The following is a 24,223-nucleotide window of genomic DNA, read 5'->3' as shown; positions in this document are numbered from 1 at the left end:
CCTCAGTGATTTGGTGAAGGGCATTTGGCGGTCTTTGAGGGAACGTCTTCTGGAAAATCCAGCCGCCTACGTTCCGGATCACTGTTAAAGACATTTAGTAAAGGAATATATATTTCCAGGTACGTGAATATCACAAACGGTAGAAGGAAGCCCAAGAAACACACAGTCCCTGACAGATTTATAACACCACAATATATTTATAGGTAAACTGGGCAGGAAGAAGAGGGTATTAGATATCACAGAATCCTATCACAGAGAAATTATTGTTTACCACAGGTAATTCTCCACAGAAATATTTAGTACAACAATGTACGAATTTTTCTGGATCTTAAAAATATTTACTAACCCAATGCTAGTTTGTTGTCTCATAAAATGAAACATTTTCTGACTAAGCTAATACATGGAAAAATAAAACCTATAGAAAAAAAATCCAACGATTTTTGTTTAAATAATATTTAGTACAATAATGTGCTAATTTCTGTTGAGTTTTTAAAATTGAAATATTGTGTGAATCTGATGCCTTTTTTGTAGTCTCATGTATGAAACATTTTCTGAGTAAGTAAATATCTACTAAATAAGAGATCAATCCCACTCAAAGAATGCAACAGTCTTTCTTTTTTTTCAATTTTAGTACGACAGTGTGCTAATTTTTCTAGATTTCTTAAATACTTTTTTAATCAAATGCCCTTTTGTTGTCTCATATGAAACATTTTATAAGTAAGTTTAAACTTGCATAGATCAAATTTTGTCAAAGAATTCAGCGATCTTTTTATAAAAAATACCGCTGAATTAGTACCGCTATGTACTAATTTTTCAGGAGTTTCAGAATGTTTTCTAATCTAGGCTATTTATTGTCTGGTAATATGATTTTTTTTAATAAATTAAAACTTGCAGAGATCAAACTTACTCAAAGATTTCGACAATTTTTTTCTTTTCAGTTCAGTAAGGTAAAGTACCCTTACTCGACCGGGTTCCTCTATTCGACCGGTGGGTCAATTTTTGAATATTTGATGGTGAATTTCATCAATTTCTATGAATTTGTCACTTATTCGTATTATTTAAAGAATAATTGACCTATTAATGTTAGATCATACACAAAATATTATAGCAAATATAATTAAATTGAATAAATAAATCTACCGGTCGAATAGAGGAACCGGTCGAATAAAGGGTACTTTACCTTACGACAATGTACTAAATTTTGCTGAATTTTTAAAAATATTGCTTAATCTAATGCTTTTATTAGACGAATGGAATTAAATTGTAAAATGTTCAAAAATTCTAAAATATAAAGGATATTTGTACTAAATTGACTGTACTAAATTACAAAATACTATTTTCGATCGACAATCAGAAATTCACGTTACGAAATTTTTAGAACACAGAAGAAGGGAAAAACAACATCAAATACCAAAGAAAAAAGAACTGAGGAATAAATTACACGACTTAAGAATTAAATGATATACTTGATCCATAATGTATCAAATGACCAAAGCATAAACTGATATAAAATGATTGTGGAAGAAATTACTATCAAATTTCCCAGCATGTGGTATTCGATTGATCAGTAAATGGAAAATTTAATAATAATATGATTGTTGGGTATTTTCCAATTAAAATTGTGGGTGGAAAAAAATTTCTAGAAAACATTTCAGATTTTTAAGCTCCACCAACCCCTCTGTACAATTCTTTCGTCATCGAGAAGATTCACATACTGTGAAATACCCATAAGAAAACCAAAAGCAAAGTGAAACTTGTGTGAACATTCTCTTTGGGGAGTTTTAGATTTAAAGTTCGATCTAGAGAGTTTGAGAAGATGTGTGGCTGTTTGTCAAGGAATTTTTATTATTGCATTCCGAGGGATGTAAAAGTTTTCCGTTTGTTTAATTTCCCAACCATCACATTTCACCAGCAGATGAGAATTTCTGCTTCCATGCCTTCCTCCTTGTCTCATATGTCTTTTCGGCAGAGGGACTTTAATGAAATTTTCCCTCCAGCAACATAAGATGTTATTTACAATCAGGCTTCATTGCAAATTGATGAAATTTGTAATGAAAATTTTAAAAGTCAAATTTTACCACTGATTGTTGCATGAATTTTACTTTCACTCTTGTTTGTTGTTTTTTAGGTGACCGGAAATAAAATCAGTGAATTAAAATAGCTAAAATACCTGAAATATTTACAGTGCGCATAATGTATTAATTGCGATCAACAATTCACTAACTTTTGCCATCAATCTTGTACGCACCTCAAGTGGTGAAAGTAATTTTATTGGAAACACATTGAAATTATTTTCTGAATTGAATCTTTTGATTGTCAATAACTGAAAATTTAATTATATCATTTGAGTCATTTTTAATTATGCTTTGATATAGCCTGAATTTTGATGTTAGTCATCCTGAAAGAGAATGTAATAATGATTTATAAGTAACTGATGTCAACTTGTATAATTAACTTGTACTAAAAAAAACGCGGTTTAAAATGCTCCCATAGATATCTTTCATGAGAATCCTTGAAGTTCCAAACAAGGATATTATGAAAAAAAATCCCCAGGGAATCTCCTTTAGCAATTTGTTCACAAGATAAGATCTTTCAGCCATCGTTATAATCCTGCCGAGGTAGCCTGGACTAAAATAAAAATTCTGGCAGATTTTTCTATATTTTATATCAAAACTTTGAGAAGTTGTACAGTAGAGCCTCGCTATAGTCCATATTTGGTTCCAGATTTGACACTTGGGTCGCACTATAGTCTATGTCATTTTTTTAAATTTATCAACGACTTTTAGTGTTGAAATTGCTCGACGGCTTCCGCTTTCTTTGCGATTGTTGTACTTGTCCTCGCTCTCTTCATTATGGATCACAATTATCACAACTACTCAATAAAGTTTGCCAAAAATATTAAAATAATTATGACAACATTGCATGTCGCCCGTACTAGAAAACATAACCTAACTTAAATTCAGTGTTTTTAAATCAACGGTCGATAAATTGTGGACTATAGAGCGATGGCCTATAGCGGGGTTCTACTGTAAGTAGAAGTACCTCAAGAATGAAAATTTAAATTGTATTGAATAGAATTATTTTGTCATTTCAGTTTTCGAGCCCACCCTCCATGCGACTACCACTGTTTTTCAAAGAAAAATCTCTCATAAAAATTTTGTCACAACAGTGAGTCTTGTAATATCTTGCAAAATATTGTCAGAATCTTGTTTTTATTTGCCAAAATGTCTATTTTTGGATCGTAAATAGTCTTGAAAGTATTACTTGATCATAATCACTCTCTACAGGAAGCATACCGGACCGTAATAAATTTACATAATAAATGCAGATATGACAACAGCCGATGCAACCGACTGTTCGTGCATCACCGACTGAATCGTGCATCATTTTGATATTTTATGATGCACGATCAATATATAAATTATATACTGTTTATTTTTTTTAGAAAATATTGTATATTACATACATATATAAATATAATATTGTTATCGGTTAAAAAAATGTATTTTTTATAAGATCATTTAAAAAGTACACTTTCATTACTTCGTATAGCAAAGATTAAAATTTACTTCACATTTTTAATTAACAATTTTCTTACATTCATTGTTAAATAATTTGTTGAACATAAAGAAAAACTATAAAACTTCTAAAATTACAAAACTCGAAAATTTGGATTTGACATATCCGAATATTGGATGTCTCAAAAGTCATTTGAACAAGACATTTTACCTTACGTCGAAAAGAATTGGCCTAGGTTGTAGTAAAACTAAAGATCTTAAACATACCACGAAGACTTAGCTGAGATTCTTTACAGTCTCAGTTAGGGCAAGTGTACCAAATTTCGGCCAGCTCGCAATTTCGGCCACTGTTTTTATTCCTCGAATTTCCATGAATTTTTAGTTTTAACACAGTCCATTGATTATACAATGCAAAAAATAACAAAAAATGTCGCTTGCACAAACGAGATGATGTGAAAAAGACATTGTAAGAATTTCGGAAGGGCAAGGAACTATGAGAACGAAAGTGTCCGAAATAGGCCGCCAAAGCTATATATCTACATTTTATTTACATAGCAATATCTACGTCTAAAATGTGTTAAGAATGATTTTAGAGAAAATTAAGACGATAAACTATCTACAAGGTTCCAAGTAACACTTTTTAAAAAGAAGTAGCAAATAAATTAAACTTGTATTAAAAATATTACATTTCAACAGTGAAACTTTCGCGCTTGCATACAACTTTGCCGAAATTTTTCACACTTACCCTATGTGATGGATCGTTTTCAAGTTTAGAATGTTATGGATGGGCCTAAGACTTTCGATTAAAATAAAAACTAAAGCCCCCCCCCCTAGCCCCACTGATTCGAACTAGAAGAAAGAGTCAAAAATCTAATATTGAAGTGCCTATAACCCCGGTTACAATTGTCAGAATTTGATCATCTTGGGTGATTTAGAAAATTCTCATTTAAATACTGCAAGTCTTCTGAACAGTCCTATTTCGTATGACTTCATCGAAAGTAAGATTAATCGAAAAGTCCAATTTTCAAAAATTTCATGTCGAATATTTCGAAAACTACCCTATGCTTTCCGACGAAGATTTTAAAAGTGTTTGAGTGACAAAAAATTAATCGTATATCGATCTTAGGATCACAACATGATTTCAACATTTTTCAATACTTCCGCTGGACCATTAAGAAAAATTGTATAAAATCTAAGGCCCATCGTTGCATACTGAATAAACATAAATCGACTAAAATTATACAATTTCTAGCCCCAAATACGTCAGTCTTTCGTATCACCTTTGTCTATCTCAAATGTCTCTACACTTGTGTTCAATTTAATGTTGAAACATAATAAAATATTGCATTGTGATAAATTCGCATTTGTGCTTGACATTGAAGTGAAAAGAGGACGGTTTAAAAATAAAGCCTCAGCGACTGATTGAAAATTCTCCGTGCGTCCAACATCAAAGACTTTGCTGGAGGAGGTTATAGGAGTGCATTTTGGTATCAGAGGCGGAAGATCAATTTACTCAAAGTATCATTGATAATCAAATTATTCATAACTGTGTACGAATTCCCATCAATTTGGTCGAGGGGATGTATTTTCGAGGCAGCATAAAAAAAAGCAACCCAGCAAAGAAAATTGAATTGATAGGCATAAAAAAAGAGAAAAAGAATATTACTATAAGCATTTTCTCTGCAAGAAACTGAAGCATCCTCCAACCTCTAAATTGACTAAATCATAATGTGGTACGCATATCTGATGATAAGGAGTCATCCTGATGATTGTCCATAAATACATAAATATCTCCAACTCTCGGGCCACCCTACCAGTGATCTTTGGGATGGAAAAGTGGAATTGTTTGCTAGTGGACTGAGTTTCTATATCCCAATAAATTCAGATAAAATTTTCCACCCTTACCAACCCACTCTAGTCCACCTCTTGATTTTTTTCTCCACTCCACAAGATAACTTTTTTTCTGCCCACGCTCGTGCTTTTTCCCTCCAAAAATGTGCGCATAAGAAGCTTCTGTTGTTATCCATTCGTCCTGACCCCTGTTCTCTCCCCTGGCTTCTGGTCCAGGACCAAACATTTTATACTCATGTTAGGATTTTGCGAAGAGAGCAGAAAAAATCTCATCCTTTTTTTACCCTCCCCGGCAACATCATTTCTTCTTATTATACATTCTGCCAAACTGGCAGATATAAAAAATGCCTTGACGATGGTTGGCTGGAGTCTCTTATGCTCTCGAGCCCTTGGAATGCGAGGGTGAAATGTTGGAGTTCCTGGGGATTCCGAGGGTTTCCAGCATGAATACATTGAGTGGACCAAGGAGGAGAGATTTTATATCCGATAAATAAAATAAAGAAAGAACCCAAGAGTGGGTGATATGGAGGAAAACCCCACGGCCAGTTTTTTTTCCCTGAGAAATTGTCTAAGACGAAATTCACAATAAATACACTCAGATAAATTTTTATTTATGGAAATTATTATTCAAAATGTAAAGTTTTCTTTAAGAAAAATGAGAAAACGCCCAAGTAGCAAAAATGAAGGGAGTATTATTAAGAAGAAATACAATGTCAAACTTTCTAACCGAAAAGCTCTTCAATGACTGTTTAGTGAGTTTAGTGCTTACACTGACAGCACAATATTCAGTGGCCACCCTTTTGATCCTTGCTTTTGATGATCCCGTCATGAGCAATAGTCATCGTTACGTCGGCATTTCAACGCAAAACTTACATTAATGTTAATTGCTATCAGGCAAGCAAAATCTTAGTCATTCTTTAATGTAGCATTGAAAGAGATTGTCAACTCAGGTAAAACCTAAAACATTGAAACACTGTCGTTATAATATCATTTCTCGCTAGTCATTCAGTGTTACTTGGAGAGGTGTCCCTCCCAAAATAAACTTATACCGCAAATGGGTCCCCGTCAAAAATCCGAAAACCAAAATCTGGAATATCGAAATCCAGAATGGACCAAAATCGCGAACGCCTAAATTCCGAAAGCCAAAATCTTATACGTCAAAATCATGAAAATCCTAAAGTCCGGAACACTAATCGAAAGCTAAAATCCCGGAAGCCAAAATTCTAAAAAGCTAAAATCCCGAAAGTCAAAATTCTGAAAGCCAAAATCTTGAACGCTAAAATTACGAAAAACCAAAATCTCAAAAGCCAAAATTTTGAACGCCAAAATCACGAAAGGAAAAATCTCGAAAACCAAAATCCAAAATATCGAATGCCAAATTCTTCAACGCCAAAATCCCGAAAGCTAAAATCAAGAGAAGCTAAAATCTCAAAAAGCCAAAATTTTGAAAGCCAAAATCCCGAATTTTTAAAAGCGTCATAACTATTTCCACGATTGCATCCGCGCTTATTAGATACAAAGGAAAATTTTCCGTGTTTTGGGAAATTATTCTACACATTATCATTGGTATAATTTCGATCCTTTCAGGATTTTGCCCATTCAGGATTTTGGCTTTCGAGATCTTGGTTTTCGGGATTTTGGCTTTTCAAAATCTTGACATATATTTAAAATTTCGACGCATTTGGAATTTTGTTTCTTCGGGATTTTGGCGTTTATGATTTTAGCTTTCGGAATTTTGAATTTTCGAGATTTTGACTACACGGAATTTTGATTTTCGGGATTTTGGCTTTGTGAAATTTCGACCCATTAGGAATTTTGTCTCTTCGGGATTCTGGCTTTTCGGAATCTTGGCGTTCATGATTTTGGCTTTCGGGATTTTGACCAGTACCGCAAATTCAGATAATTTTTTTTGATATTCTCCCGAAAATATGCAATTTTTTATAGGCTGATTACTAAAATCTTTTAAAGCGTATATTTTTTTTTATAATGAATTTCTTATCGAGGACCTAAGAAGCTTTTCAAAAAATAGGAATATTCGTTGCCTTAGAATTATTTTCTTAAAAAAAGAAATATTTTTATTTAAAATAATTTTTTTTTGTAAACATCAAAAAATATTTTCCGCTCAATTGATTTATATTCAATCAAATAGTTGCCGCCAAGTTAACGCTACAAATCCATATCAGGAAATTGACCAAAAATCCGAACTAGGACCTATTGTATATGCATATTCCTATTAAGATAGCCCACTCTTGCTCTAAATGACAAATTTTAAATTAGAATTTCAATTCAGTTAAAAATGTTAATATAATTATTTTTATTTTAGGTCATTGAAAATATGTGTATGAAAATAAACAAGTATATTAAGTGATAATTATACACATATTTCAAGCAATTTCGTAATATTTTCTCTGAGTGTACAAAAATTTTCTCCAAGTGATGCTATTTTCATTTCTCAAACCCACAAGAGAAGGTCTCCTTATACAAGAAAAAAAATAGCTAAGATAGTCTTTTCATTCAGAGTCCAAGGGAGAAAATCTCGTTAGATCGGATTTTTTTTATTGATTTGAATAAATAATAAATCCCAACGCTATTACATGGAAAAAGCATTTGCTTAGTTTGATCTTTGAAACTTGCCAACAATGTTAGATGGAGTGAGAAAGAAGGGGAAGTAAAAAACAAACAAGAGAGAAAATGAGCAATTCTCAAGAATATGAAGAATTTGCACTAGATAACATTTATTGAAATTGTAAATAAATTTGCTATTTTAATCATATTTGAAGTAAGAATTGCATAAGATACACTCCAGAGTTGATATCAATTCAAGGATAGCCATAATTTCAATGCATTTTATATAAATATTCATTTTTTTTATATCATTACACCTGTATAATTGTTGCATTTTTAATTTGGAATTCTTTTCCATTAGCGCATTGCGTTTTTCGGTCGCGTCGCTTTATTAATGAGGTAACCACGCGAAAATACAAAAAAAAACCTCTATGAATCTTCATCCAGAGAGATTTTATTATATATATCTAACTCTTAATTCATTATACATTTTGCAGGCCTTTTCTGTTGAGTACACATCCAAAAACAACAGATATTTTAATTAGGCTGCAGCAAAGAAAAGAGAGAAGTATCTCTGGAATTTTTCTCGCACAAATTAGAAAATAATTTGATATGATCTACACAAATTCATCTTCTTTGACTAAATTATAACAATGTTGCAATATATCAACGAAATATCTTTATATTATTAACTAACACTTTGGTTGGAATTGCTTGATCCTTTTGTTATAAAATAATGTTTACCTATAATTTACACACAAAAAATTTGTAAGTGTGTGGACTTACGAAAGGCTCGTAAATCCCATAACTTACAAAAAAGTTCGTAAAAGTTTGTGCTTTGTTTACAAACATTGTTCGTAAAATCACAGAAACAAATAACTCTTTTTATTCTTTTACAAAAAAATCTCGTACATTTGTGTTTTTCTGACAAAACCTTACGAACAAATGACAAACCTTTACGAACACTTTTCTGCCTGTTTACGAATATTTGTAAACAAATGTTTGTAAAAGAACAAAAAAATGTTAAGTGATCATGTTACGAATAATATTTGTAAAAAACAAAGTACAAACGTTTACGAAGTTTTCAGTGGATTTTACGATCTAATAAAAATCATAAACACTTTAACAATTTTAGGAGAAATCTCTTTCTACATAGAAAAAAAATATTTTGTAAAAATGTTTGTAAATGTTTGTGAATGGCGGAGTTACGAAATGCTCGTGAATCGTATAATCCACAAACAAGTTCGTAAAAGTTTGTACCTTTTTCACAAACATTATTCGTAACATAATCATTTGACGAACATTTTTTGTACTTTTACAAACATTTGTTCGCAAATGTTCGTAAACACACAAAAAAAGTTCGTAAAATTTTATAATTTGTTCGTAAATGTTCGTAAAATGTTCGACAGGAAAACAAACATTTACGAACAAATGACAAAACGAACATTTACGAACATTTTTACAAAATATTTTTTTCTGTGTATGTAGAATAAACATCTAATTTGCTTTAATAAAACTGTATTTATTATGATGTTTTAAAGCTTAAAATTTAAATCATTCTTTGAAATTATTTAAAATATAGGGTGAAAGGAACGCTTATTGACATTTTAAGAACTCGTGTTAAGACATATTGACACCCTTAATCTGTATCATTTCGGGTATGAAATTCGAACATTTCACTTTATAAAAATAGGTATACTACTGAAGAAAAACATCATACTACTTAAATTTTGCTAGATATACTAAATAAATTTCGACATTTCGAAGAGGTGTTCCATCGACCCTACTTCTCCATATGGGAATTCTTCAATATTCCAAATAAGAATACAGATTTTTTCCTTAAGAAACATAGTACTAAATTTTTATTTTTAAAATTACCTATGTCACAACCTTTTGACTCTTTTCGCTCCAGATAAATCGATAAATCAATTCATATTGCAAAGCTTTATTAAAAAAAATCCATTTAGAGCATAATCTGCATTAGGCTATTGTATCCTATTCTGAAAAAAAATAATTTAAGAATTCTAAAAAGAATTTTGACTTTTACAAAATAATTATTTCCACCGTGTTCTTATTAAATCAACCAAACGTTTTTCTTCCTCTAATACAGTTAATTGCGTAAATATTTACCTATCCCCACCTGACGATCTATCATTAATACAATCGTCAAGAAACCTTCCCTTCGAATAAAAACGAGGTATATATTTTAAAAAGAATCGAGATAATCATGAGACGCGTGCGTGTATTTGCAGAGTTTACAATTTCAGGTGGAGGTTCGAAACAATAGTCCAATGGGGAAGACCAAAAGCGGCAAATAAGGCCAAATATCGCACTCTTTTCCTCAACATTTGTTCCATTTTAGGTGAATGTGACAAATAATCGCCACGGACGTGTTTCAATTGAGCACGTTAGCTGCCACACCCATAAGCACATTTTCACTTGGAAAAATCATAAAAGGCAAATAAATTGCTTAAAATGTTCTCTAACATTCTGGAACACTGGTAAACAGCTTACATATTGCCTCGATTGAATTTTAAATGCTTTTTTTTCCTGCGCAAAAGAGACACTTAACATCCATAATGAGCACAGCATATGGCGTCAATCTTGGGGCATTTTGTAATAATTTTTAAATAAATAATAAATAAATGACACCGTGACATAAGACGATGACAAAAACTCGCCCTGTTTATGCACGACCAACAGCCAAATCAGCAAGAATATTATGAGATTTTTTATTCCTTCACATAGGGTGGAATAACCTCCATTCGACAATGAAGTACCTTTTTACTTTTAAAACGCTTTATTTAACAAAGGTGTAACGGGGTGTAACCAAGATCTTAATGAGAGACGGGTTAAATTTCAGGGTTATCCCCCCTAAAGAAACGTTTTTCAAATGCATTTTGCATTTTTAATTTCAAAATATGGTACTATCGTAAAAAATAATTTTAGTAGAATCCAATATGAATGTTAGATAATTAAAAAATAAATTAAATATTGTTGTAGGATATTTAGAGAAAAATATTCACTTAGGAACTACTGTTCTTTGAAATTCTGTTCCTCGATCCATCTTTGCACCGATTTTAATTATTTTGTCGGATTTAGATAAATACAATAAAAATTATTTCGAGGATTTTGGATTTGGGAGTAGCTTTTCATTGAAGGAAATAGCGTTTTTAGCTTTGAAAGCAATGTTCCTAAAGTAATGTTTCTAAACCAAAATGGCTTTACTTGAATCAGCCAAAATCCTATCTATCCGATTTTGATGATTTTAAGTATTTCTGATAGCTAATAACTTTTTCATAAGTTTTTCAATGAAAGAATAACAATATTGTTATTAGATAGTAAATATTTACTCAATGTCAAACTAATGAAAAAGTTTATCTACTATCCTTACCACTTAAAATCATCAAAATAAAATAAATAAATAAACATTATTTCTTGGTTTTAGGAAGAGGAATCAAAAGTAGCTTAAATTTTTCTTTGAAATCCTCTTTGGAAGCGTTCTAATAAGTTTTCTCCGCTTTAATAACATAAATCCATTTACACATCGAAACATATAAATCCAAATTAATTTGAAAAGATGAAAATTCCAATAAAGAAAATTATATCCATTTATGTATATATTTAAAAATCTAAAATAAGCCCAATCTTGATGAACCTTCCAGATTTCGTTAACTGAAAGCTCACTAAAGACACTAAGGAAACTTTTCCTAGAAGAAAAGTCCGGTAAATTAATCAAAAATTGATTGAAAAGTGTTCCTTACAAATCTAAAAACTTTTATGTTAGTTTCTTTTAAAAATTCGAAAACTTGAACATTATACCGATTTTGATTATTTTGGGCGGAAGTAAAAAGCATGAAAGGTTTCCTAGAAGAAGAAATATTTTTCAAAAGCTTCCCAAAGGTCCTCCCAAAAATCCATATAAAGTTTTTAAAATTAGATTTAGTACGTTTTTTTAAATTTGTACGTTTTTTTAAAATAATTTTGGGTTTTTTAAAAAGTTCTTAAGATTCAACAAAAGACCTTTCAAAAACCAGTACGCCTTCATTGGTCAAAAATGTTCTTGAACTATTTTAACGTTCAAACGTTCTTGAATTATTTTTAATTTTGTGTTTTTTTTAACTTTATTAAATATAGTGTAACTGCCCCTCCATGTCCTCCCCTTGCTACGTCAATGTTATTTATCATGAATAATAATCTATCGGAAAATTTACAAGATTTTACATTGATTGAAAAAATATATCTTTAAAAAATCTTAAGAACCCTTCCAAATCAAATATCGGACATGTCACACAAAAGTACCAATATTCTAACATAAAAGAACATAAATTTTATCACAAATTTATTTTTCATAGAAAAATAAATAAATTTTAGAAGTGTTGTGGAAAGTCTTGAATTGTTGCTTATCGTCTTTCATATTATTAGTTTTATTCTTATTGATTTAACGATTTATAAAAATATGAAAACAGGACATTACTTTGCATGCAATATCGGACATTTTGTGTACAATATCGACCAAGATGATAATAATTTCTTATGCCCTTCTGGGACTTTTTTAAAGTACCTTCCACAGCGACTCTTTCGTAAAGGCGACGTATTTTTTTTTATTTGGGCAAATTACAACTTTGTAATATTGATAATTAATGTTCATTTGTGATTTTGAAACGAATAACATTAAAAATATATAGAGTCGAAGGAACACCTATGACAGGGAACCCTATTGACATTTTTGTAAAAATCTTCAAATTTATTTAAAGTAACTAATAAAATATAAATAATACGACGTTTTTTCGTTAGTCTACGTTTTCTGGTAAGGATAGATGTTCAAATTTCGTATTCCAAATGGTACAGAGTAGGGTATCAATAAGTCCTGCCACGACTTCTTAAAGTATCAATAGGTGTTCCTTTCACCCTATTCAAAAGTTAAGTAAAATTTGGTCTTGTTTCTGAGAGGTCAATAAATAGCATGGAGTGAAGTGGCGAGTAATGATTACGACGGTGGCGTAAAACTAATCAAAAGTGGCAAAAAAGAAAAAAATTTTAAATTGTGACGGAAAATGTAATTTTTAAACGATTTAATTAAAATTGAAGAATAATCTTCAGGGATTATCGATAATTTTTGAAGATTTTTAAAATAATGTTAAGCTCTATTTATCAAAAAGTAAAAACTTTGCAAAGTGAAACAAAGTGTATTTCCTTTAAACTGGCGAGAAGTGGTTAAGCCACCGTACTTATTCTATTTCCTCATCTCAATTCACGTCCTCCGTGTGATATTGAGGCTTTTAAGTTGACACAGAAAAGGGAGAAGACAGCAAAAGAGGTTGAGAGATGTGACTATAGTTCAAAGTTAGCAACTTATATACATGAGATTTTCCTTCGTTTTCTTTCCAAGCCCACCCTTCTTATGGATGTTTTCGCTGTAAAAAGGTGAAATCAAATTCAATCAATCTAATGGACGCCACCCACAACCGCCTCTTTTTTTATTGTAACATGTCAATGCTATGTGGACTGCCAAAGAGAAGGATGGGTAGTAAAGAAGTTTAGAGGAGAACTTCCTATACAAAATGAACTTGGACTAAACTGAAAACTTGAGACTTTTCTTCCTCATTGTACCTTTATACACAAATCAACAATTCATCCTTGCCTTCGACGTCCAAATTGAGCTTTGTCAGATGATGAGATGGCCCGTGAGGGGTGGAATTTTCTATTCTTCCAACTTTCTTTCCTGTGCTTTCCTAAATTGACGAAGAGGCATTTTCTTTTTTTTTTCTTCCTTTCCAAAAGTGCCTGAGAGGCATGAAAAAATTGCTACTTGGAAGCCAATTTGCCCTTTTACTGAATTCTCTTTCTCTTCAATATAAATTTTATGATAAATTTAAAGCACTTTAAGATTCTCACAGAGTTTTCCATCAAACGGATCAATTTCTCTTTTCAAAAAAGATATAGCAATGCTCCTCAGCTTGGCGAAATGCTCGAAATCACGAGATAAATGTCTTCTTGAATTATCATTTGGTTGGGTTTTTCAGTACATACCTATTTGCTACCTATTAAATCATTTTGATTAAATTCATATATAAGTTATCAGAAAACCATTCAGAAATCAAAAATTGGTTAAGTTAGACCTAGCGCGCAGACCCAGAGTTTCCCCGAGAAAAAAAGACATTCGAAGATCGGTTTCGGAAGCTAATAAAAGGCATTATTATTTTTCGTTTCGTCCGCGTGGCGGTTGAAACAATTCCTTTTCGAATTTCGAAATGCCATCAGTGTCAACCTGTATTTCGCTTTGTTATGGAGAAAATCACAGCAAAGAAGCTTATAATATTCTTGTCTCATTTAGTCCCTTTATAACCACTAAGTAACTCCTTTTGATCCTTTAAGGATGATAGGGACACCGGTGTCCCAATTTTTTTCCTACGGCTTTCTAAAGTTATGTCTTGCTCTAAGAAGCCAGAAAAAGTGATTTTTTTCTTACGCCCAATTTTTTACCCTCTTGTCCTTAAAGGGTTTAAAGCCTCTTTCTCTGGTATTAAGTTTTTACAACCTTGCGCGAATTTTTAGTATGAAAATTCTAACGGAATTTATTGAATATCAACGACATTTTATTCAAATAAAAAAAAGCTATTTACTATTTAGTCGAGGCACTTTTGGAAATTCAATCTCCGGCTGTAAGCACTCCCAGAGCGGTAAATAGTAATTTCGAATATTATCTCAGTTAGATTCATTTACTTCATTCACAGCTCGAGCTTTAAAAATCGAATATCGATTTCGAAAGCCAACAAAATTACTAGTTGAAGTACTACTAGTAAAGTCAGGGGGGTGAACAGAAAACAGCTAATAAACTCAAAAGTTTTTTCGGCTATTTATCTCCGGAATAAACGAATAAAACCAATGAAAAACTCATCTTTGGTGTTCGCTCAGATGAAAAAAAATTCAAAATGTCAATTTTACGGACGTCTATGAAGAGAATAGGGGGTAATTTTGGTAGAGAAAGCTTTATATGATGGGTTACAGAAGATTGTAAGTCAATGTCTTTTACTGTTTAACCTCCAAAACGATTACAAATTGCAAAACAAGCTGTTATAATATTACTACTCTCTCATTGAGTTCGCACTGAGAAAAAAAATATGGTGCGATTAACACTTTTTCTTCAGAACTTTATCACTTTTTAGGTGTAAAAATATATCAACATTTTTAATGTTAATTTAACACCTTATTAAGGGTAAAATAACATGAAAAAGGGTACCTTTAACCCCTAATACACTTAAAACGGGTAATATTGGCACCGATTTTGGATCAATACTGCAGGGTTAAATTAACATTTTCGGAATGTTATTTTAACTTTTTCGGATTTCTCTCAGTGCGGAAGATAAAATAATTCGAGTCCAAAAGAAGCATAGTCGCTGAAATACGCTCAAAAATTTCTTAAAAGTCTCCTCAAAAGAATTTTCTTACGGAAAGTTAATAATTTCTATATTATCTTCAATTAGATTGTTACATTTCAGAACACGATTTTTACATAGTCAATATTATTTTTAATCGCAGCTATCAACAATTGTCGTAACTGCTGTGTAATTCCTTATTAAACTTCAACAGTTTTATTATAGAAATGTATGTTTAAAATCCCTCAAATAAGGAGTCTAAAAATTCTCAAATTGCAGAAGACCTTCATCCAAAATGCCAATCTATAATATTGAAGACACTATCTGAATAATTCTAGTATAAATAAAATTTTCATATAAATTACAATTCAGGGGGGTGGGTGGGAAAAAAGGGCATGGGAGAAGACAAATCGTGGAAGAGTGACGATGGTCATCTAATAAAATGTTTGATGTGCGCCTCATGAATAAAAAAGTTCCATGAAAATTTATTCGAAGCACCTAAATAAAATTGACCTTTTTTTACACCCAACAGTCCAGCGAAAGAAAAATCAACCAAGTCCACCCTCTCCTCATCAAAATTCATCCCTTACTGAATGTGTTTCTTCTGCTCGAGATGGCCAAAAATGTAAGTAAATACGAGAAGAGAAACAGGTTGAAGTCCCCTTGTCCATCTTCTTCGTCTTCCAATCTCACACCCAAATGTCCATCTCAGGACAGGCATTTAACAGCCCATGGGGGTGATGGGTGGTGGGTGGTATGAAAAAAGAGTCACGCAGTATATTTTGGGGGGCGATTCTATAAGGAAAACAACCCATCAACGGGATAGATACAAATTTTCCCATACGGACGGAATTTATTTTCATTTTGTTGACTTTGGCCTCCCAACATTGCCCTTCCTCCTTGGCACCACCCCTCTTGGAGAGGCCTCTTTTGCTCGTTGAGGAAAAAGTATTGGAAATTCACCCTCGAAGACAAGGGGCCGTAATGTGGGTACAAGTTAGAAGCTCAAAAGATGTAAAATTGTCCGATTGCGTCAGCATGTTCTTTGATGATTGGGACAAGAGGGTGATTTCTTCTCTCCCAACATTCACCTTCAATCCATTCACTAACCCAGCTGACCACAAACTTATTCCAAAGTGATCAGCGACTATATGCCAGCTAGTACAAGGTAAAGTATTAATAACGTAATGGTATTATTTTATCGTCATGTTATTGTCAATGATCTAACTTAGGTCAAGAACATAAAATAAGTTCTTTACGAATAAAAGATGGCTCAATTAGACTGCAACTAACTTCAGATCCCTAAGTAACTTTCAAATTAATAGTGACAATGCTCTTTTACACAAATACGTTAATGAATAATGTATACCCCGTTGTACTTTTTTTTTACAATGTAATTTATTTTACGAATTTCTGTGTGATTTACATTTCAACGCTAATTCTAATAGTTTCCAGCCTAAGCTGTTCTCTATTTTATTTTTATTTTTATTCTTAATTGTTCTATAATAGTGTATTGTGTATATTTAGGGAGTATTTATAAAACCCCGTTGTACTAATTCATGTACAGGGATATGAATTAGCAATGATTTTTATGTATGATTTACAAGTGATTTTTTTTTAATTGTATTAGGGGTCCATCTGGAAGATGATTGCCCCAAACAAGTGATTTATGAAGTGACTCTAGTTCCCGGTTCCTAAAAAAATATAATCAACAGTAGGGGGTTCCGGAAGTCATCGGGAAACTAAGGATCACTCAGGGAAACACATCAATTATCTCCAGAGCTTTCGGCTCGGCCTCCAAGCCTTATTCAGTCAGTGGTCAAATCTTGTAATTTTTTTTTTCCTCTAAGACTCGTTCAGGGTTTTTGGTCAGTATTGCAACAGGATATGAAAGGGAACGGGGCACTACCTTACACTGTCCTTTGACAATTTTTCTCAATTTTTGGCACAATTTAGATATATTTTCTTTCTTCTTGGATTCTGCTGGGAGTCTTTCTTTGTTAGTATCTTTGTTATTACTCACAAAGGAAGACACCCAGCAGAATCCAAGAAGAAAGAAAATATATCAAAATTGTGCCAAAAGTTGAGAAAAATTGTTAAAGGACGGTCTAGAGTAGTGCCCCCGTTCCTTTTCATGCCCTGTTGCAATACTGACCAAAAACCCTTAGAGTCTCAGAGGAAAAAAATTACAAGAGTCCCAAAAGGAAAAAAATAAATATATAAAACTTAACCACTGATGAAGGCTTGGAGACCGAGCCGAAAGGTCTGGAGACAGTTGATGTGTTTCCCTGAGTGACTGTTACTTTCCCGACGACTTCCGGAACCCACTACTGCTGATTGTATTTCACGTCGGTTTATTCCCACAAAAAAATGGGTTTAGGGGAGACTGGGGCAAAAAGTCACAAAATAGATATTTTATTTTTTTACAAGCTACTCGAGCGCTTCAGAAATTTCTAATTAGCGCAGTCTTATAGGAAATTTACCGCTGTAAAACTTTGTGAAAGTAATTTTCCTCTATTTTGTAAGGAAATACGTTTATCGAGCCAATTTCTAAAAGGTAATTTTGTGACTATTCTCAAAAATTCTGGGGCAAATAGTACCAGACATTGGCTATTATCATATTTTGATTCGCTTCATTACGGGCTTCCGTAAATTTGAAAAAATACCTTTTTCATAGAAAATTTATTCATCTACACACCTTTGTAAAACACCGTTTTCTCTGCGAGAAAAGTGAGAAAACGAGAAAAACGCTTTTCAAGCTATTTTAGAAAAAACACACAAAAGACTGTAAATCGTTTGACCAATGCAAACAACAAGCGGCGAGACATGATAATGACGTTTCTTTTCGCCGTGAGACATCATAAATTGCTTCGCTTTCTAGTTGCTTTTTGCGCTATACCTTTTGTTACTTTTTACCCCAAGTGGCCACTTTTAATAAAAAGATTTCTGGAGAAAAGAACTTTTGTGAAATTCTAAAATAGATAGCGGATTCGTATTCAAAAAATGCAAATTATTCGGAAAATATTCACTAGTGTATCAATTTTTGGAAAATAAGTAGGGGAAAGTGCTCATGCTTGATACCATTGAAAGCTTCGTAATGACTAAATTTTCCCTATGTTTCTCAATAAACATGACTCCACAATATATCTTAAAAACTGGCCACTTTCTCATAGTTTTTAAAATATGGTTGCGATGTGTAACATATATATTGTGAAACATAGAAAATTTAGTCATTACGAAGCTTCCAATGGTATCAAGCATGGGCACTTTCCCCTAGGTAATAATTGTTATCTTCTGCAAGGAAAATATTTTAAAAATAGGACTAAAAATTTCGATATTTTTTATTTTCTGAATTCCTTGTTCGAATTTTAAGAAACTTACGACATTGAAGAAGGTCTATGGAGGCTATCTATTAAAAAAAATTTGAGTCGCTATTTTTTTTACCTGAAAAATGTGTGAATTTCCATTCATCGCGAGAGTTCCCCGTAAAATGTATGGGTTCCCCGAGAGTACACTGAAAAATGTACGGGTTCCTCAGGTTCCCTAAAAATGTATGGGTTCTCCGAGTTCCCCGTAAGTTCCCTGGGCTCCTCGTGGGTTTCCCATGGGTTCTTGGAGTTCCCCGTTGGTTCCCTGACCAGATTGCTTTGAGTTCCCCGAAATGAGTTACCCGTAAATTGTAATTCGCCTGATGACAAATTTCTCGAATGACCAACAGAAGCCACGTACCACCGTTTCTTTCTAATGCTTTAGACTTTCATAGCAAGAACAAAGCGAATGTGTATCGAAATATTGTCCTATAAGATAGCTTCAAATCTGTAAGTAACATACTAACAAGAGAAGTGTTACAACGTTCCATAGTACATATCCCGAAAAAATGTTTTTGAATTTTGATTGTTTTTGATTTTCCCGTAGTATCAAGAGCAATGAGATTCAGTAGATGCAAGTCAATTCGAACGCATTATTTTTCAGAAAAAAGCCTATTGACTGATGACCTAAAGAAGATTTCAACCTAGAACAGTTGCATCATAGAGCGAGTACTCTAACACATGAACGATTGATTGTTCATTTGAAGCTGTGATCAAGTACGAAATTCAGTTAGAAACAGTGGGCGTTCCAATTCCAACAAAATTTCGTACTGTTAAATTTCGCGTCCAACAAAAAATTGACTAAAGCCATTTATAGAGTAGGAAAATATTTTGTTTGTTTTGAGAACACAATGGCCATCACCGTAACCAAAAGCAAGTCCCCTAGTTTTCTTCAAATGGGACATTTTATAGTCCAAAGTCTGGGCTAAAATATACCAGAGTGTCGTGCTCTAAGGGCAGATACGTTCGTCGTAAACTAATTCGTATTCCGATACCTCACGTTTGGTCAACTGTTTGGAATTCAAGTCATTTTTTTTCTATGTTTTCAAATATGTTTTGGATTTGTCCCATTGCACTTTTCAGGAAATTTTAAGCTTTAGACTATCCATTAAAATCTAATATTATAATCGGAAAAATTCAATTAAAACATATTGGAAAAAATGATTTGTTCGAAGCTTGAGTTGTCCGAAGGTACAACGTTTTCCCCTATTTAAAGTTCATATGTTACATGATAAATTCTGTAAATTCTTTAAATCAGAAACCTTTATATGGATTTTTGATCATTCTCTCAACATGAACCTGCTAGCGTAGTATATATTAATAATCCAATTTAATTATCAATTTTAAATATGCAGTTTTTAATAAAGTTTCTGGAACATATTGACAATCCGGATGCCATTGATCAAAGAATTTGAAAATCAGTTTCGCAAATTAGAAAACACAAATAGTTTATGACTGGTCAACTGGGTTAAAGCAGTTGATAAATCCAATTCCTGAGCTAGACTGAATTTCATTTGATCACCAAAAAAAAGGCATCAAACCCAGTGACTGTTTATGGTAAATGGCCAGGCAATTCGGCGAATAACAATTGCTAATATAAAACGCCCTTTACATGTCTTCAGCGGTATCCAATCCTTCAAAATGCCAATCAATTTAATGGCTACTCACAAAACAAGGGTTGGGTATCAATTTTAGAATTTCACCCCCGCACACAAAACCCCAAAAGCATTAATATTTATCGACGTGCCGGAATTCCATCATCAATATTTGGTGCCAGAGAGCTTCGAAAGTGGTTCTAAATAATGCAGCGCAGAAGGAAAAATTTCGAAGAAATGAAAGCTCGATGGAAAATGACATTTGCCTTTTTCCATTATCCAAATATTGACACCCCGGGTTTCCCTTGTCAGACTGGGAATCCACATAAAATGACTGCAAACTGAACAATTCATAATGTGAAATGGGAAACCCCTTCCTTAAGTTCCTGGTTTTTTTTTTAATATTTCACCCATTGTTTGCTCACGGTGGTTTCCAATTTCACATTGGGGCATCTTTCAGGGTGGAAAAATAATCTTAAGGGGTGAGAAGTGGATTTAGTGACATCGCCCCAAATTGAGATTCCACTCACACTGAGGAAAAGCAAGGAAAAAGTGCAAATATCCGTCCTTTTGTATTACCTGCTAATTGAAAATGGCTCGTGAATCAGCCCCCTTTATTCACCCAACCGATGTCGTCATTAGAATCCACCTCAGTGACGGATCAAGAAAGAATGAGGAAGGGTGTCAGAATATAAGAAAGTAAGGATATTCGTATAAAAGTGGCACATCAGAGAAAACAATAGATATTTAATGATCATTTTACTCAGAAAAGAAAGGTTTGAATTGGCGTTTATTCTTAATGTCTCAACTACAGTCTCTAAGAAAAATAAAAGAAAATTCACATTATTCCAAGGCATGAACGTTCGAATGGAGAGTACTACTTTTGCCTACTGACCGACCTAGGGTTTCGACTAAGAGAGTTGATAATCGCATTGTAGGCATCTTTCTGATAGTGATCTTGTGATTATCTGCTTCAAAAATTTAGAGTCATGTGGTTGCTGTATAACTTTAGTAAGAGAATAAGTGGCGCACTAGGCAAGACCGTTGGGTCTTGGGCGGTCCTACTCGGTGCAAAAATCGGAATGTCTGATTTAGAAAATTTTCACATGTACAAAAACGTAATTATAATGCATCGCCTTTGCCTATGAACTCCGGGAGTATAAAAGAATCACCCACACTACGGGAAGGCACTCCTGGACGATCTACAATGTACCTAGCAGAGTCTTCAGACAAACAAATAAAAATAATTACCTTATAGTAATACATCGATACGATTAATAATAATTATAGTAACTCTAATTCTTTTTTCAAAAGAAATGTTTTTTTTTTCAAAATCTTTGGCATATTGTCAAATGCAATTCTTGTAGATATAATTTTGAAAGTATTTAATGATTAGGAAAGAAATATAAAAAATAAATTTAAAAAATAAATAAGATACAGTTGTGATCTATTTTAGAATATTGGTCGCAATTCTGAGAGCCAGATCAAAATCACGATCAAGAAAATTTGAAAATTTTGATATTCTTAAATCAAAAAATCAAAACCATAAGATTAAAATTCAGCCAAATGTCTCGAAATCTTGAAATTCAAGATACAAAGTGTGTAGATTTCATGATTTCTAATTCTGAAATCAGTATTTCAAGACGTTAAATTTCTTGTATAGGGGAGACTGGGGCAAAAAGTCACAAAACGGATATTTTATTTTTTTACAAAGTAATCGAACGCCCCAGAAATTTCTAATTAGCGCAGTTTTCTAGGAAATTTACCTCTCTACAACTTTCTGAAAGTAATTTTCCTCTATTTTGTAAGGAAATACGTTTATCGAGCCGTTTTCTAATAGGTAATTTTGTGAGCATTCTCAAAAATACTGGGACAAATAGTATCAGGAGTGGGATATTATCATATTTTTATTCGCTTTGTTACGGGATTCCGTAAATTAAAAAAAAATACCTAGATAACATATTTTCATAGGAAATTTATTCTTCTACACCTTTGCAAAACACCACTTTTTCATAACTGAACGATAAAAACGATTTTCAAGCTATTTTAGAAAAAAAAACACACAAAAGATTGCAAATCGCTTGACCAATGCAAACAACAAGCGGCGATACATGGCATTGACGTTTCTTTTCGCCGTGAGACATCAGAAATTGCTTCGCTTTTTTGTTACTTTTTGCTCTATATCATTTGTTACTTTTTACCCCAAGTGGCCGTTTTTAATAAAAGCATTTCTGGAGAAAAGAACTTTTGTGAAATTCTAAAATAGATAGCGGATTCGTATTCAAAAAATCCAAATTATTTAGAAAATATTCACCAGTGCATCAATTTTGGAAAATAAGTAGGTCATAATTATTATATTCTGCAAGGAAAATATTTCAAAAATTGGGCTAAAAATTTCGATATTTTTTATTTTCTAAATTCCTTGTTCGAATTCTAAGAAACTTACGACATTGAAGAAGGTCTATAGAGGCTATCTATAGAAAAAAAATTTGAGCCGCTATCTTTTTTACCTTGGAAGATATTGGATTTTGAATTTTTCGATTTGTGCCTTTTTGCCCCAGTCTCCCCTATAATTTTTAGTACATCGTATTTTCTAATGACTCCGGCACACCTTTTAGATCTGGAAAATTTCATGAAGTCAAAATTCGAATCTCTTTCTTATTCTCACACTTTGTATATGTCTATCTCATTCTCTCGCACTCTTCTTCTTCTTTTAATCATCACAAAAACTTCAAATTAATCTAAATCAAATTTGAAGTGCAATAGAATAAAAAGGGATGTGAATTTTTATTTTATGAAATTTTCCTGATCTAAAAGGTGTGACAGAACCATAATGAACTAATTTAGAAATCAAGACAATACGATTTAAATCTAGAAAAAAGTTAGTTCGGTTGATAACAGCTAAACTAAACCAAGAAGTAAATAAATCATCCAGCAACCATGTTTGACATCATAGGGGAGAATGGGACAATTTCATGAATTCACCGCTTTGTAATATGGATATATAATCATTTTCATGATAATCATTAATAATAATCTAGAAATTCTTTTAAACATTTCTTGATAATTAGTATCTAATTTGAGACAAGTAGTTTGTTTAGCCTAAATACAATTCATTTAGGTAAATTAGCGAAAACAATTGAGCTACGTGAAACTGACCCAATTCTCCCCTATCATGACAATTTAGAACAAAGTTTTTTTTTTAATAAAATCCAACTGAAGTATTATTGGTTAAAAGTAAAAAGTTTATAATGCATTCCAAGGGAAATAGTCAAATATTATTGTGCCTATTGTATTGTCAATGCGCGAAATGTGATTTTCCACCCTTCCCAGCGGACCACCCGTTCTCTCTGGCCCTGAAGAAGGGGTGCATGAGGATCAGACCAAACGCATGCGCTACTTCCTCAGACATCCCGCACACACAGTCACAAGAAGAGAGGGATTGAGTTATATTTCATAGTGGAAAACTCACCCCATTCACTTAGACCACCCTCCAGGTTTGTGCTCATATTCAGCAACTGCAGGAATAATTTAATGGTGGCAGACGATGGAATATTCTGTTGCAAATGTAGCGCAGGAGTTTTCTCAGCCATCCTTCTCGCACATACAGCCAGTACCAGTACTTTGTCTCACAGTCGATGGCGTTGCCAGTGGCCATGGCTCAGGAGGGTTGACGGCTGAAGGGGGTGAAATCGATAGAGAATATTCCTGAAAATGATATAAAGTTATAATTTCACCATAATTTTCTCTGTTAAGCTTTCTTCTTCAAAGTCATGTTACAAATGCTGAAGTGACAATAAATTGAGGACATTCTCAATTCATCTCATTCCGTCGAACCATCATCATTTTTTTTGCTAAAAAAATCAACCCCTATTTTATTGTAAATGCTCGAAAATACATAAAAATGAAATTGTAAAAACGAAACCTAAGGGTGAAACCACAACCAA

General features: G+C 32.7%; 1 long non-coding RNA gene across 1 annotated transcript in view; it reads right to left on the bottom strand.

The window, feature by feature from the left end:
• LOC129808298 (uncharacterized) overlaps nucleotides 1-23,979 on the bottom strand; it is a 39,655-nt gene extending 15,676 nt beyond the window's left edge. The window contains exon 1 of the long non-coding RNA XR_008752363.1: nucleotides 23,749-23,979. This is a non-coding gene — a long non-coding RNA (uncharacterized LOC129808298). The remainder of the gene's footprint in view (nucleotides 1-23,748) is intronic.
• Between the last annotated feature and the right edge of the window lie 244 nt (nucleotides 23,980-24,223).

This window comes from Phlebotomus papatasi, chromosome 3, assembly GCF_024763615.1.
Source record: "Phlebotomus papatasi isolate M1 chromosome 3, Ppap_2.1, whole genome shotgun sequence".
Classification (NCBI taxonomy): domain Eukaryota; kingdom Metazoa; phylum Arthropoda; class Insecta; order Diptera; family Psychodidae; genus Phlebotomus; species Phlebotomus papatasi.
The sequence above is the reverse complement of the archived record's forward strand: the minus strand, read 5'-3'. Positions and strand labels throughout refer to the sequence as shown.